At 42.0% G+C, this 16487-nt stretch overlaps 1 pseudogene; it reads right to left on the bottom strand.

Annotated features, from left to right (window-relative positions):
- Positions 1 to 255: 255 nt before the first annotated feature.
- On the bottom strand, positions 256 to 3004 carry LOC119365776 (annotated as a pseudogene).
- Between the last annotated feature and the right edge of the window lie 13483 nt (positions 3005 to 16487).

Genomic DNA, 16487 nt, shown 5'->3' with positions numbered 1-16487 from the left:
AGAAAAAAAATAGGTTTGACAGAAACGGACATCACACTGTCAATGGTGATATACATCAACGGAGTGGATCTGCATGTAACCTAACAGGTGAGCAGCTGCAACACTCCCTACTCACTGACCTGTCCTTTTGCACCCAAGCCCAATTCAAATTGAGCTCAACCACCAACCAACAGCGGGATAGTGTATATATAAATTTTGCTCCTTATCAAAACAAAGACCAAACGGGATGTAGCTCGTGAAGCTGCATTTCTAGTCTTTCTGATCCTGGCAATCATCAGTACATTAACATGGCAGAAAATGTTCTTACATAACGGTTGCACTTGCAATGACAAAGACTGCCTTTTATCTTTATCTTCTTGTTTGCAGCACGACATATATTCACTATCAACTAGTATCAGCCCACATTTAGTTCAACATTTCAATGAAACTTTCTGCCACTTCTATAACATCTGTATGCAATTGCAGTTTATCTTCTTTTTCATCAAAAACCCGTTAAGCTACACCGCGGAACTGAACGATACCAACATATTGCAGAACACGAGTGGTTCTGCTGTACTCTGAAGTCTGAACCACCTTTGGCTAAAAATCTGCACTTGTCACGCCTCTGAAATGGGGATCCTCGACAATTAGTTATCAACCATTGAACCACATGCATGGAACATTCAGCATCCACTCAGGATTACAAGACCAGCCTGTAGGGAAACTTGCAGTTTGGTCAGACTCGCTAGCCAGCATTAGGACAAGGGTCGGCAGATCTGAACCTCGGGTTCTGCTCAACACATAGTACCCAATCTTGACATAGTTGAGCATCACAGTATGATGGTACTGGCTGTCTCTGCTGTTATTTGTCCAGCCTCTAATGCTCCCATACTAGCAGCTAAGTAGTACTACATGATATTATTAGTGTTGTAACTTTCAGCAACCAAGTGTGTTTCATGTCGTACAGATGATTTGGAGCAAAAGCTACCTTACTAGCTGTAACTAATGCCTTTTGGTTTCTGGTGCAACCAGCTAATGAGCTAATGCCTTCCTTCACAATGCGGACTCAATCCAATTATTCACCAGTATTCTTGGCAGGAGCATGCTCCACCCTCAAAGCGAGGAAAGCAGCTCGAATACCTGAAGAGAAACACCCGATTGGCAATTGCAGAGACCATCTTCAGAAACGAGTGGCCGTCCCCACACACACCCTCAGGCTCTTCATCACCACAATCTCAACATCCACTGTGTTCAGCATAGAGAATGGTACGACGAGCTTCTCACTGTGAGTGCCGACCAACGGTACAGCTACCTTCTTGTCAAGCACTCTGTTTTCCCCCATTCCTGCTGTGCCATTCATCTTCTCCTTGACTATCTGCTCAAGTTCAATCACAAGCTCGTAAATTCTCTTCGCCCGTGGATGCGAGTGGTCGTCGTCCATTAACAGGTGAACTCTCTCCTTGTGTTCGAGGTAGCTACACCGGGCTCCTTCTTCAGCCCACGCTCCCTCATCATCGCCCGCACCCTCGCGACACCATCCTGTTGTCCACTGTCAGTGTACATGTTAGCCATGAGCACGTAGTAGCCCACATTGCTCGGTTCGAGCATAATAACATGCTTGAAAGCCTCCTCCCCTGTCTCCACATTTTTATGTATCTTGCACGCCCCAAGAAGGGCACCCCACACAGAACCATCGGCTGGCATGGGCATCGATGAGATGAGCTCTCGTGCCTCCTCGAGACGGCCCGCCCGTCCAAGGAGGTCCACCATGCAGGCGTAGTGCTCCAGTGTAGGCCGCAGCCTGTAGGTGCTCTCCATTGCAAAGAAGTACTTGCACCCCTCTTCATACTTCCCGGCGTGGCTGCACACCGACAAGAGAGCGACCATTGCGACATTATCTGGCCGTATGCCTTCCGACACCATCCTTTGGAAGAGATTAATGGCCATGTCACCATGTCCATGCATGCCATACCCGGTGATCAGCGCCGTCCACGACATGATGCTCTTCTTGGGCATTTCGTCGAACAGCTGCTGCGCCTGGGGCAAGCTGCCGCAGCGTGCATGGAAGTTGATAAGCGCACTGCAGAGCTGCACATTGGCACGAAACCCCGGTAGTCTCTCCCGCACGTAGTGATCCACGCCCAGGCCAACACTACGGGCGGCAAGGTGTGCGCAGGAGGAGAGCACGCCCACCAGCGTCAGAGCATCTGGTTCCACACCGTGGCCACGCATGCGGCGGTAGAGATCGAGGGCGTCCACAGCAAGACCATTCTGTGCGTGGGCCGAGAGCACGGCGGTCCACGAGACGAGATCACGGGAGGCCAGCGGCATCTCGTCAAAAACCTGCCGAGCAAGAGCGGCGTTGCGGCGGCCGTACACAGATATGAGGCAGTTGGCCACGGTAGTCCCGGAGGCGAGTCCTGATCGAGCCGCGAGGGCATGAAGCTGCGGCACGACGGTGGTAGGAGCAGTCGGGAGTAACGCCAGGAGCGTGACTGCGTTGAAGCGGACGCCGGCCATGTGCACGCGCATACGGTGGAAGATGGCGAAGCAGGCGGGGGTGAGTGCGTGGAGCGCGCATCCGGAGATGACAGAGTTGAAGGCGGCGAGGACAGTGGCGGGAGGCGTGGACGCAGGGGGCATTTCGTCGAGCAGCTGCCGCGCGCAGCGGAGGAGGCCGAGGCGTGAGTAGGAAGAGAGCAGCGCGGTGAGGAGGTACGCGTCGGAGGCTGGGAGGAGGCCGCGCTTGGCAGCGAGCGCGTGTATCTGCGCGACGCCGGAGGGGAGGGAGAGCGCCGCGCAGCAGATGACCGCGGATGGCAGCGCCATGGCGTGCGGCGGCGGCGAAGGGTCGGCATGGCGTAGGACCGCAAGGGCCTCCCGGTGCCGTCGGAGGAGCGTCAGGGTGCACACCCGCGCGTACCATGGCACGGCGGGGTCAAATTCGCCGGCGACGGCGGCGGAGGTGGACTGCTCGGTCGCCTTGGCCTTAGTTGGGTGCGGAGGTGGAAGATGTTCAGGCATGAGGCATGTAGCCCATCGCTGGAAGTGGGGCCGGTTTGTCAGGCATTGGGCTACACGAATGCGTTCTTTCGGCTAGTGTTCGTCTGCCAAAAGTTTCAGAAAAATGGTGTGTACTCGAAAAGAAGAGTAAAATGTACTGATGGTCATTGAACTTGTAGCGTACGCTTACTTTGGTCACTGTGTTTCAGAATACGGTTATTACGGTCACTATATACGTATTGAGGTGATTATACAGTCATTGTTAGATTGTATAGCTTCGTATTCCATCTATTTGACTGGTCAAACAATCCACATGGCACCTTCCCAGCTTGTTTTCTCTCTCTATCTATGCGGGGACTCATGTGTGTGGATGAAAAAAAGTGGAAAATAAAAATATGTACCCATGGAGAGTCGAACAGCAAACCTTTTTACATTGTTTAGGCATTCACGTGACACCCGTGCGACCTTTTCTAAACATATCATCGTCGTGTATATACAGCTCTAGCCGTCAACATTGTACCAACCTCTTTTTCTCTTGTTAGCCCGATCTGTACATGCAAAATAAGAGTAATAACGCAAACTTTGAAAAAAAAAATGTACGGATAAAATTTAAAGATCATCTTTAACCATGCAAAGTCTATGATCATCATGTAGCAAACCACACTTACTCAGGTCTTTGTCGGGCCTCACTATGTGGGGTCGATGTTCATGTCGTCGTCCTTTGCGTACACCTCTGTGTCTTCATCCGCCGCGTGCGCGTCCACCTCTGCCTCTGCGTGCATCTCCATGTTGTCATTCACCGTAACATGACCGGCTTCTGCATTTAGTTCCGCGTCCACGACGTGTGCGTGCGCATCCACCTCCGCGTCCGTGTGCGCATCCAACATCGTCAGTCGCAGCTTGGCCGGCTGTTGCGTTTACCTGCGCGTCATCGTTCGCCGTACCTGGCCGACTTGACCGGCTGTTGCATGCACGCCCATGTCCCCGTGCATGGCGTCCTTGTCCGCTGCACGTACACCTCCAAGACAGCCGGCACCACCGCCGGCACCGCCCACACGTATCATCGCCTTGCGCCCGGCGAGCATCAATCGGCCGTGTACGGAACGGTGCCAGCGGCCACCTCGACCGGCCGTAGAGTCTAATGGCTCCCACGTAAAAGGAAAAATCCTAATGGCTGTCATATGAATGCCTGGACGATAAAAAAAGGTTTACTTCCTTCAATCAAACCCAAGGCGAGAGAGGTGCAGCTGGTTTGAGTACTGCCACATAAGTGCAATGTTTGTCGTTCGAATATGAATCGGTACAGAATTCTATTTTCCTTCTGCTTTTTGCTTTTTGCCACCCACTGACAAGTGAGACCCGCATAGGTAGAGAGAGAAACGAGCTGACGAGGTGCCATGTGGATTATTTGACCAGTCAAATAGATGAAATAGGGGGCTATACGATCTGGCGGTGACTGTATAATCACCTCGACACGTATATAGTGACTGTATTGATTGTATTTTTAAATACAGTGATCAAAATGAGCGTATGCGACAAGTTCAATAACTACCAATGCATTTTACTCCGAAAAGAAAGCCTATTAGTTTTCTCTGAAGTCAAACGATGCATACTTTAATCGTTTTTGTAGGGAAAATCCACAACAACTATAACACCGAATAGAGATATATGACACGAAACCATATTTACCCGCAAAAATTGATATTAGGGCATCCCAACGCTATCCCCTAAAACAGACACACTATTCGTCCGCGGACCATGTCCGGACATGTCCACGGACAGGATACATGAACTGTTCACCTAACCATGTTGCTTAAATAGGCATCAAATCCAGGCACCAGAGGTGGACAAGGCGGACCTAGAGGACAAATCACATGGAACATGAGTGCATGTGGTCCAACTGACATTGGGCCAAGTGGACCTTCGCATGGTGTCTGTACTCCCGCAAAGCCCCGCCCGCTCCCCCCTTCGAGTTTGCTTCTGCTTTGGGGGGAAACGAACATGCGAAGTGGCCCACGAACATTTAGGGGACTGCATTGGATGGCAACATGTGTCAGGACCATATGATCCAAATGTTTTCGGAAGGTTTGAGGTACAACTTTGGATGCCCCTACTTTGGTATTGGAGCTCTTGATCATTTTTTCGGTGACCTTACAACATTTGAGTTCTGAAAAAAGATGCCTTGTAATGTCAAAATACACTCAACCAATGCAAGTTTTGACAAACACATGTGCAAGCCATATAAATTAAGTTGTCTTTTTACTCCTAAGTTGTTTCTAGATATCATGAGTATTAAGATGAGTTTTGTAGGGATCAAGAGTTGTCTTGTTCCGGACCATATTAGAGCATGTAGCGACCCGACCTCAAACGGTCAAGCCTCTGTGTATATGTGCCATCTCTGGATCAGTATGCTGGCACACACAGTACATCAATGTATATATCAAAGTGCAATCATATGTATAAATAACGTAAAACTGATATATCCCTCATTAGTTTCAGAGAAACAATAAATCGGGTGTGGAGTCCCATCAACACCATCGGCAAGTAGAGTGTAGATCGTTACCCTGTATCGTAACTCTTACTCGTTGAATAAATCCTGCAACATGATACGTTGCAGTTGTGTAGATCAGTACATCGAATGTACCGGCAAGATCACAATAAGAGAAAACAGATAATAAACTATTCTATACGCAATATGGCTTTGTGGCTCTGTGTCTGAGATTTTTGCGTAAAAGCTGGTTTTATTTTCCCTACATCAAAGGAATATCAGGAGTCTTCACTACGGATTTATCTACTATGACATGGTTCTGCCAACCGATGTCTCATAACCCAAATCATCATAAGTTGCCCACAATTAAGTTATCAGTCCAGTGTTGAGAATTCCGGATAGATCCAACTCCAGAGGCTCAAACTGTTCATAACCGGGGACATGACTAATCGGTTAGGTTTTAACCCTCTGCAGAGGTTTGTACACTTTACCCGCAAGATTTGATCCCTCTTTTTACGTTCTCGCACTTCAGGGTGTTTGAGAACTAGGCGACTGAAACATGGTCTTCCGAAGAGTTCCCGTGACCACTGTTCGGTGCTCATCCAATCCTACCGTAGTTCTACATCTACTAGCACCGTCCCAGCCAGAGTCACAACTAAGGTCAACCAAGCCAGAGCCCATAGTGACTTGCGGTTGCACAGGTAAGTTTCCGGGCATGAAGTATTCTTCCGTCTCTTTGAGTCTGGGTGAAGCTTTCCGCAAGATGTCATGGCGCTTCTCCATGCACCCCGGCCATCCACTGGTTTCTCCAGGGTGCCCGTCAATCGTCCTCCACCCAGTAGTGTGTATTGAATTCTTGTCTCGAGTCTTGAGGTCTTGAAGATGCAGTCCTTGCAGATGCCATCATGAAGTTGTCGTCATTGACGTCGAGTCCTTAATTCTCACACCACTCCCGAGAACTCATACCAAACCCTATCTACATTGGTGTAGCATTAAAACTAAATAACATCCCGGGCTTGGTAACTGGGAGATGGGTTCCTACCTCATGCATTCTAATCAACTACAAGAAATCAATATCACAACTAGAGGGATTATTGAAAGGGTGCTACTACATGCAAATAAAACATAGGTATGAAAAACATGGTCAAAGTGAACTTGCCTGGTAAGTTGATGAAGATTACAATGCTCTCACAAAACTTGATAGAACTATTCGTCACTCTCCGAAGAAAATCTATACAAGTCAAACATAGCATTCACATAAGCAATCATTCTAGCAAGGAATACAAACACTCAAAATAACCATTAAAACAAAACAAATAAAAACTCAATAATAAAACTCCAACAAATTCCAAAGAAGCTTCAAATAAAACTAGAAAGAAAAACTACTACGAAAATCTATGACTTTGCTACAAACATCTAACATAGTTTTGCCCTAAGTAAAAACTTAACAGCAATTAAAACACTAAACTAATAAGTTAACAGGAAACAAAAAGTAAAGCAACTAAGTTAACAGAAAGTATTTTTCATAAAATTTTATTTGCAAAAATAAACAAATAAAAAGCTTTTATGAAACTCTAACTATGACCTATACAAGTTTTCATACAAAACTAAATAAAATAAGTTTTTTTAAATAAAAAATAAAATATTCTTTTGTTGACTAACAGAAACAAAAACTAAATTTTTCAAGAGTGACAAAAACAAATAATTTAAAACTAATAAAACAATAAAGAAAAGACTAAAACAAAATTAGAACTAAAACAGTACTATTTTGCCTAAAACTCTAATTTAAAGTAAACTAAAAATGAATCACTATATGCTAATGGATAGACAAAACAATAACAAAATCGTGGAAAAAAGAATCAATCAAAAATACTTTATAAAACTCAAACTAGAGCCAAAATAGTGTTTGAAGCATATTCAAAATAATACAAATTTAAACTACTCAAATTTGAAAACTAAGTACACAAACAGAAATTTCATCAAATTTTTGACACAATGCAGAAAGAATCACTCAATTTGGATCTAAAACATAGAAGTTATAAGAAATCTAAAATTGAAACTATTTCTATTTTTAAAACCGAAACGAAAATAAACTAAAAAACAATCGGGGACTAGCTACGCGTCGGGCTGCTACCTTCGCGATGATCTTTCTTGGACCGAAAGCAAACCAGAAGACTTGGAGATGAAGTTGGAGACGTAACAAGGAGGCCACGAGGCAGGAGGGCGCGCCAAGGGGGGGGGGGGGTAGGCGCGCCCCCACCCTCGTGGGCCCCTCGAATCTCCACTGACCTAATTCTTTTGCCTCTATATACTCTTATACCCTAAAAACATCAGGGGGAGCCACAAGACCACTTTCCCATCTTGGGGCCTTTTCCGGCATCCTGCCGGAGCGGGAATCGATCATGGAGGGCTTCTACATCAACACCATAACCTCTCCGATGAAGCGTGAGTAGTTTACCACAAACCTTCGGGTCCATAGTTATTAGCTAGATGGCTTCTTCTCTCCCTTTGATTCTCAATACAAAGTTCTCCTCGATGTTCTTGGAGATCTATTCGATGTAATATTCTTTTGCGGTGTGTTTGCCGAGATCCGATGAATTGTGGATTTATGATCAAGATTATCTAAGAATATTATTTAGTTCTTCTCTGAATTCTTATATGCATGATTCGATATCTTTGCAAGTCTCTTCGAATTTTTGGTTTAGTTTGGCCTACTAGATTGATCTTTCTTGCCATGGGAGAAGTGCTTAGCTTTGGGTCTTGCGGTGTCCTTTCCCAGTGGCAGTAGGGGCAGCAAGGCACATATTGTATTGTTGCCATCGAGGATAAAAAGATGGGGTTTTCATCATATTGCTTGAGTTAATTCCTTTACATCATGTCATCTTGCTTAATGTGTTACTCCGTTCTTTATGAACTTAATACTCTAGATGCATGCTGGATAGCGGTCGATGTGTGGAGTAATAGTAGTAGATGCAGGCAGGAGTCGGTCTACTTGACACGGACGTGATGCCTATGTTCATGATCATTGCCTTAGTTGTCATCATAATTATGCACTTTTCTATCAATTTCTCGACAGTAATTTGTTCACCCACGGTAATACATGCTATCTCGAGAGAAGCCACTAGTGAAACCTATGGCCCCCGGGTCTCTTTTCCATATTATTGAATCTCGTTTACATCTTGCTAGTTTCTGATCTACAGTTTGCAATCTTTACTTGCCAATCTATATATCAAAAATACCAAAAAAAATTACTTTATTATCTCTATCAGATCTCACTTTTGCGAGTGACCGTGAAGGGATTGACAACCCTTTATCGCGTTGGTTGCAAGTTCTTGATTGTTTGTGCAGGTATTTGGTGACTTGTGCGTTGTCTCCTACTGAATTGATACCTTGGTTCTCTAAGCTGAGGGAAATACTTACGCTACTTTGCTGCATCACCCTTTCCTCTTCAAGGAAAAACCAACGCAAACTCAAGAGGTAGCAAGAAGGATTTATGGCGCCGTTGCCGGGGAGATCTTCACTAAGTCAAGCCATACCAAGTACCCATCATAAACTCTTCTCCCTTGCATTACGTTATTTGCCATTCGCCTCTCGTTTTCCTCTCCCTCACTTCTAAAATGATTTTTGAAAACCTTTGCCTTTTCTTCGCCCTCCTTCCGTTCGATCCTATGTTTGCTTGTGTCTCCATGTGCCTTCTATGTTCTTGCATCTTTGCTTGCTAAAAAACTATTGATATGGATCCACTAAAAGTGTTCTACTTGGATCATCTTCGATCCTTATGCGCTTGTGCTGAAACCCTAACTAGCCTAGTTGATGGGAAATCTTTAGATGAGCATGCTCATTTTGTGTGTCACCATTTGTCTGAAAAAGGGCGACTCTTATGGGATCAAATAAATAGATTGCTATGTTATGCTTGGAATCGTTGTGAAATTTATGATTTTACTTGTTGCTCTAAGAACCCTAAAAAAACACCTTCCCTACCTATGTGAGTTTAATTATAATGGACTCTTATCTTCTTATGCAAAGGGTGTTTTATAGTTACTATGATATCGAACAAACTGAAGAATTTGTTGCTTTTAAGGGTGCTTATGAAGTTGCTTCTTTGATTGAAAGGTATGATATTACTCTCTACGAATCTGAAATTTTTTGACATACTTAAATATTGCTATGAAAACTATGCTCATAATGTCTGTGTCAAAGAATTTATTGAGAGAATGACCGTTGCTTTGGAAGAAAATAATGATATGCATGAATCTATAGATAATTATGATCCAGATGATTTGATTGAAATATCCCTTGATGAACATGATGCTTGCTATTCTTGTGGCCATGATGCCAATATTTATGGAGATGAATTTGCTATAGTCCCTTATGCTAAACATGAGATTGTTGCTATTGCACACATACTTGATAGTTCTTTCGATGAAAAGCATGATTGCAATGATGTTATTATAAATTATCTTAATGTCAATTGTGCTAATGATATGCAAAAACTCAAGCTTGGGGATGCTAGTTTTGCTATGACTACAATTTGTTGCAATGATCATGATTGGGGTGATTCTTCTTATGATCTTAAAAAATTATTTAAACCCCATGATGAATATGAGATTGATAATAATGTTTGCAATAATATTGAAAGTGGGTTTGGAAGAGTGTCACTTTAGATCCCACACATTTGGAGAATGTTGAACCTTATGAAATTTTTGATAAAAGTGGGTTTGGAGAAGTCATGACTTTAGTTAATGTTAATCCCACTATTTTGGAAGAGTGTCAAACGCATGTGGATTGTGTTGAAAATATTTTTTGTGATATCTATTTTGTTGAATTTGCTTATGATCCCACATTTAATTATTATGAGAGAGGAAAATGTGGATGTAGAAATTTTCATGTTGCTAAATTACCTCTCGTTATATTGAGATTGCTATTGTTTCTTTCCGCTTCCTTGCATATGCTAGTTTTTGCTCGCGATTATAATTTGTTTGCCTATAAGATGCCTATGCATAGGAAGTATGTTAGACTTAGATATTTTTTCACGTGTTTCATGATGCTCTCTTTGCGCTTCAATTCTTGTCTTTCATGTGAGCATCAACGAAATTATCAATGCCTAGCTAGGGGCTTTAAACGATAGCGCTTGTTGGGAGGCAACCCAATTTTATTTTTGTTCTTTGCTTTTTGCTCCTCTTTAGTAATAAATAATTCATCTAGCTTCTGTTTAGATGTGGTTTATGTTTCAGTGTTTGTGCCAAGTAGGAACTTTGGGAAGACTTGGGTGAAGTCTTTGCGATCTTGCTGTAAAAAACAGAAACTTTTGCGCTCACGAGAATAGCTGTCATTTTTTACAGAAGAGTGATTTTAGGTTGATTCTTTTTGAAGAAGATTAATAGACAAATTACTCACATTCACCAATTTATTTCAGAATTTTTGGAGTTACAAAAGTATTCGAAATTTACAGATTACTATAGACTGTTCTGTTTTGTACAGATTCTGTTTTTCGTGTGTTGTTTGCTTATTTTGAAGAATATATGAGTAGTATCGGGGGGTATGAACAATAGAGAAGTTGGAATATAGTAGGTTTAACACCAATATAAATAAATAATGAGTTCATTACAGTACCTTAAAGTGGTGGTCTATTTTCTTATACTAACGGAGCTCATGAGATTTTCTGTTGAAGTTTTGTGTTGTGAAGTTTTCAAGTTTTGTGCAAAGATTTGATAGATTTTGGAATAAGGAGTGGCAAGAGACTAAGCTTTGGGATGCCCAAGGCATCCCAAGATAGAATTCAAGGACAATCAAAAGCCTAAGCTTGGGGATGCCCCGGAAGGCATCCCCTCTTTCGTCTTCATCTATCGGTAACTTTACTTGAGGCTATATTTTTATTCACCGCATGATATGTGTTTTTCTTGGAGCGTCTTGTATGATTTGAGTCTTTGCTTTTTAGTTTACCACAATCATCCTTGTTGTACACACCGTTTGGGAGAGACACACATGAATCATGATTTATTAGAATACTCTATGTGCTTTACTTATATCTTTTGAGCTAGACAATATTGCTCTAGTGCTTCACTTGTATCTTTTTAGAGCATGGCGGTGGTTTTATTTTATAGAAATTGTTGATCTCTCATGCTTCACTTATATTATTTTGGGAGTCTTTTAGAACAGCATAGTAATTTGCTTTGGTTATAAAATTAGTCCTAATATGATGGGCATCCAAGATGGGTATAATAAAAACTTTCATATAAAGTGCATTGAATACTATAAGAAATTTGATTCTTATGATTGTTTTGAGATATAAAGATGGTGATATTAGAGTCATGCTAGTAGAGTAGTTGTGAATTTGAGAGATACTTGTGTTAAAGTTTGTGATTCCCGTAGCATGCACGTATGGTGAACCTTTATGTGATGAAGTTGGAGCATGATTTATTTAGTGATTGTCTTCCTTATGAGTGGCGGTCGGGAACGAGCGATGGTCTTTTCCTACCAATCTATCCCCCTAGGAGCATGCGTGTAGTACTTAGTTTCGATAACTAATTGATACGTCTCCAACGTATCTATAATTTTTTATTGTTCCATGCTATTATATTACCTGTTTTGGATGTCTATGGGCTTTATTTTACACATTTATATCATTTTTGGGACTAACCTACTAACCGGAGGCCCAACCCGTATTGCTGTTTTTTTGCCTATTTCAGTATTTCGAAAAAAGGAATATCAAACGGACTCCAAACGGAATGAAACCTTCGGGAGCGTGATTTTTGGAACGAACGTGATCTAGAGAGCTTGGAGTGCAAGTCAAGAAGCAGCCGAGGCGGCCACGAGATAGGAGGGCGCCCCCCCTCCCCCGCTGTAGGGCGCTCCCCCTGTCTCATGGGCCCCTCGGGCGGCCACCGACGTACTTCTTCCTCCTATATATACCTACGTACCCCGAAAACATCCGAGAGCAAGACGAAACACAATTTCCACCACCGTAACCTTCTGTATTCGCGAGATCCCATCTTGGAGCCTTCGCCGACACTCTGCCGGAGGGGGAATCGACCACGGAGGGCCTCTAAATCAACATCCTTGCCCCTTCGATGAGTTGTGAGTAGTTTATCACAGACCTACGGGTCCATAGTTATTAGCTAGATGTCTTCTTCTCTCTTTTTGAATCTCAATACAATGTTCTCCCCCTCTCTTGTGGAGATCTATTTGATGTAATCTCTTTTTGTAGTGTGTTTGTCGAGATCCGATGAATTGTGGGTTTATGATCAAGTTTATCTATGAATAATATTTGAATCTTCTCTGAATTCTTTTATGTATGATTGAGTTATCTTTGCAAGTCTCTTCGAATTATCAGTTTGGTTTGGCCTACTAGATTGATCTTTCTTGCCATGGGAGAAGTGCTTAGCTTTGGGTTCAATCTTGCTGTGTCCTTACCCAGTGACAGAAAGGGTTGTAAGGCACGTATTGTATTGTTTCCATCGAGGATAACAAGATGGGGTTTATATCATATTGCTTGAGTTTATCCCTCTACATCATGTCATCTTGCTTAATGCGTTACTCTGTTCTCATGAACTTAATACTCTAGATGCAGGCAGGAGTCAGACGATGTGTGGAGTAATAGTAGTAGATGCAGGCAGGAGTCGGTCTACTTGTTATGGACGTGATGCCTATATACATGATCATGCCTAGATAATCTCATAATTATTCGCTTTTCTATCAATTGCTCGACAGTAATTTGTTCACCCACCGTAATACTTATGCTATCTTGAGAGAAGCCTCTAGTGAATCTTATGGCCCCCGGGTCTATCTCCTATCATATTTGCTTCCAATCTACTTTTATTTGCATCTTTACTTTTTGCATCTATATTATAAAATACCAAAAATATATTTATCTTATCTTACTATCTTTATTAGATCTCACTTTTGCAAGTGGCCGTGAAGGGATTGACAACCCCTTTATCGCGTTGGTTGCGAGTTCTCAGTTTGTTTGTGTAGGTGCGTGGGACTTTTGAGGAGCCTCCTACTGGATTGATACCTTGGTTCTCAAAAACTGAGGGAAATGCTTACGCTACTATTGCTGCATCACCCTCTCCTCTTCGAGGAAAACCAACGCAAGCTCAAGATGTAGCAAGAAGGATTTCTGGCACTGTTGCCGGGGAGGCCTTCGCTCAAGTCAAGACATACCAAGTACCCATCACAAACTCATCTCCCTCACATTTACATTATTTGCCATTTGCCTCTCGTTTTCCTCTCCCCCACTTCACCTTTGCCGTTTTATTCGCCCTCTCTTTCCCAATCTCCTCCTCTCTTTTTCGCTTGCTTTTTCCGTTTGCCTTGTCGTTATGGCTAGCTCAGTTTTTACCCCTTCGTCCCCCGATTTTGAAGTTCTCCACTTCAAACAAAGACAAGGTGAAAATTTAAAAGATGCTTGGTTTAGGATGTTAGAATCTTATCGTAGTTGTGCCCTAGAAGGAGATTTCAAGATTTTAATTCACAATTTTTACATTGGGTTAATCTTACCCCACAAATAACTCCTTGATGTTGCCGCAGAAGGGGAATTTATTGAAACTGATCCTAGTTCCGCTTATGAAATTTTAGAGGGGATAGTAGGAATACTTCCCTGACAAGAAAGATCATCTTTATCTCTTGAAGGAACCCAAATTTTAGAGAAACTTCTTGAATTGCAAAAACTTGTTGAACCTTTTAAGAATATTGTTGCAAGTATCAACCGCATGAATAATTTGATCACACTTTACAATAAGCGGTTGGATGCCTTAGATCTTAGGATCTCTGAGCATTAAGGGAAATTCAAAGAGCCTCCCGGACTTGAGCATAACCCCATTAAAAAGATGAGTGCCAAAGATGGCACTACTTAGATCTATCTTCGCTTTTATGCCTAGCTAGGGGCGTTAAACGATAGCGCTAGTTGGGAGGCAACCCAATTTTCTTTGTGTTCTTTGTTTTTGTTCCTGTTTAGTAATAAATTTTGCATCTACTTTCTGTTTAGATGTGTTTTCATGTTTTATTTAGTGTTTGTGCCAAGTAGAACCTATAGGATAAACTATGATGATAGTTGATTTGATTCTACTGAAAAATAGAAACTTTGTGCTCACGAGAAAACAATCAATAAATCACAGAAACGAGCTTTTGCATCGATTCTTTTTGCTTCTGATCAATAAACAAATTTTCCAGTACGTCCTATTTTTGTAGGATTTTTAGAGTTCCAGAAGTTTGCGTTAGTTACAGATTGCTACAGACTGTTCAGTTTTTGACAGATTCTGTTTTTCGTGTGTTGTTTGCTTATTTTGATGCATCTATGGATAGTAAAATAGTTTATAAACCATAGAGAAGTTGGAATACAGTACGTTTAACACCAAAATAAATAAAGGATGAGTTCATTACAGTACCTTATGTGGTGGTTTTGTTTTCTTTCACTAACGGAGCTTATAAGATTTCCCGTTGAGTTTTGTGTTGTGAAGTTTTCAAGTTTTGGGTAAAGCTTTTATGGACTATGGAATAAAGGGTGGCAAGAGCCTAATCTTGGGGATGCCCAAGGCACCCCAAGATATTCAAGGATTGCCAAAAGCCTAAGCTTGGGGATGCCCCGGGAAGGCATCCCCTCTTTCGTCTTTGTTCATTGGTAACTTTACTTGGAGCTATATTTTTATTCGCCACATGATATGTGTTTTGCTTGGAGCGTTGTGTATTATATTATTCTTTGCTTTTTAGTTTACCACAATCATCCTTGCTGTACACACCTTTTTGGAGAAGCCTATTTGATTAGAATTTGCTAGAATACTCTATGTGCTTCACTTATATCTTTTGAGCTTGATAGTTTTTGCTCTAGTACTTCACTTATATCTTTTAGAGCACGACGGTGGCTTAATTTTGAAGAAATTATTAGTCTCTCATGCTTCACTTATATTATTTTGAGAGTCTTTTAGAACAGCATGGTATTTGCTTTGGTTACAAATTTGGTCCTAGAATGATGAGCATCCAAGTTGGGTATAATAAAAACTATCATAGAGAAATACTTTTGTTGAAGTTGGCAAGTCACGTAGCATGCACGTATGGTAAAAGTTGTGTGACAAAATTATTACATGAGGTGCTCCTTTGATTGTCTTCCTTATGAGTGGCAGTCGGGGACGAGCGATGGTCTTTTCCTACCAATCTATCCCTCTTGGGGCATGCGTAGTAGTACTTTGCTTCGAGGGCTAAGTAGACTTTTGCAATAAGTATATGAGTTCTCTATGACTAATGTGAGTCCATGGATATACGCACACTCATCCTTCCACTTTGCCAGCTTTTCTTATTACCGCGCAACTCTCGCCGGTATTGAACCCATTATTTACCTTCCTCAAAACAGCCACCATACCTACCTATTATGGCATTTCCATAGCCATTCCGAGATATATTGCCATGCAACTTTCCACCATTCCGTTTATTATGACATGTTTCATCATTGTCATATTGCTATTTGCATGATCATGTAGTTGACATCGTATTTGTGGCAAAGCCACCTCCATAATTTTCATACATGTCACTCTTGATTCATTGCATATCCCGGTACACCGCCGGAGGCATTCACATAGAGTCATATCTTGTTCTAGCTTTGAGTTGTAATTTTTGAGTTGTAAATCCATAAAATTGTGATGATCTTCATTATTAGAGCATTGTCCTAGTGAGGAAAGGATGATGAAGACTATGATTCCCCCACAAGTCGGGATGAGACTTCGGACTTTACAAAAAGAAAAAAAGAAAAAAAAGAAAAAAGAGAAAGGCCAAAAAGAAAAAAAAAATAGGCCAAAGAAAAAAAAGAAAAAAAGAAAAAAAAGGAAGAAAGAAAAAATAATGAGAGAAAAAGAGAGAAGGGACAATGCTACTATCTCTTTTTCCACACTTGTGCTTCAAAGTAGCACCATGATCTTCATGATAGAGAGTCTCATATGTTGTCACTTTCATATACTAGTGGGAATTTTTCATTATAGAACTTGGCTTGTATATTCCAATGATGGGCTTCCTCAAAACGCCCTAGGTC

The sequence above is a fragment of the Triticum dicoccoides genome, chromosome 2B (assembly GCF_002162155.2).
Source record: "Triticum dicoccoides isolate Atlit2015 ecotype Zavitan chromosome 2B, WEW_v2.0, whole genome shotgun sequence".
Lineage (NCBI taxonomy): Eukaryota > Viridiplantae > Streptophyta > Magnoliopsida > Poales > Poaceae > Triticum > Triticum dicoccoides.
This window is presented reverse-complemented; position numbering and strand designations above follow the sequence as displayed.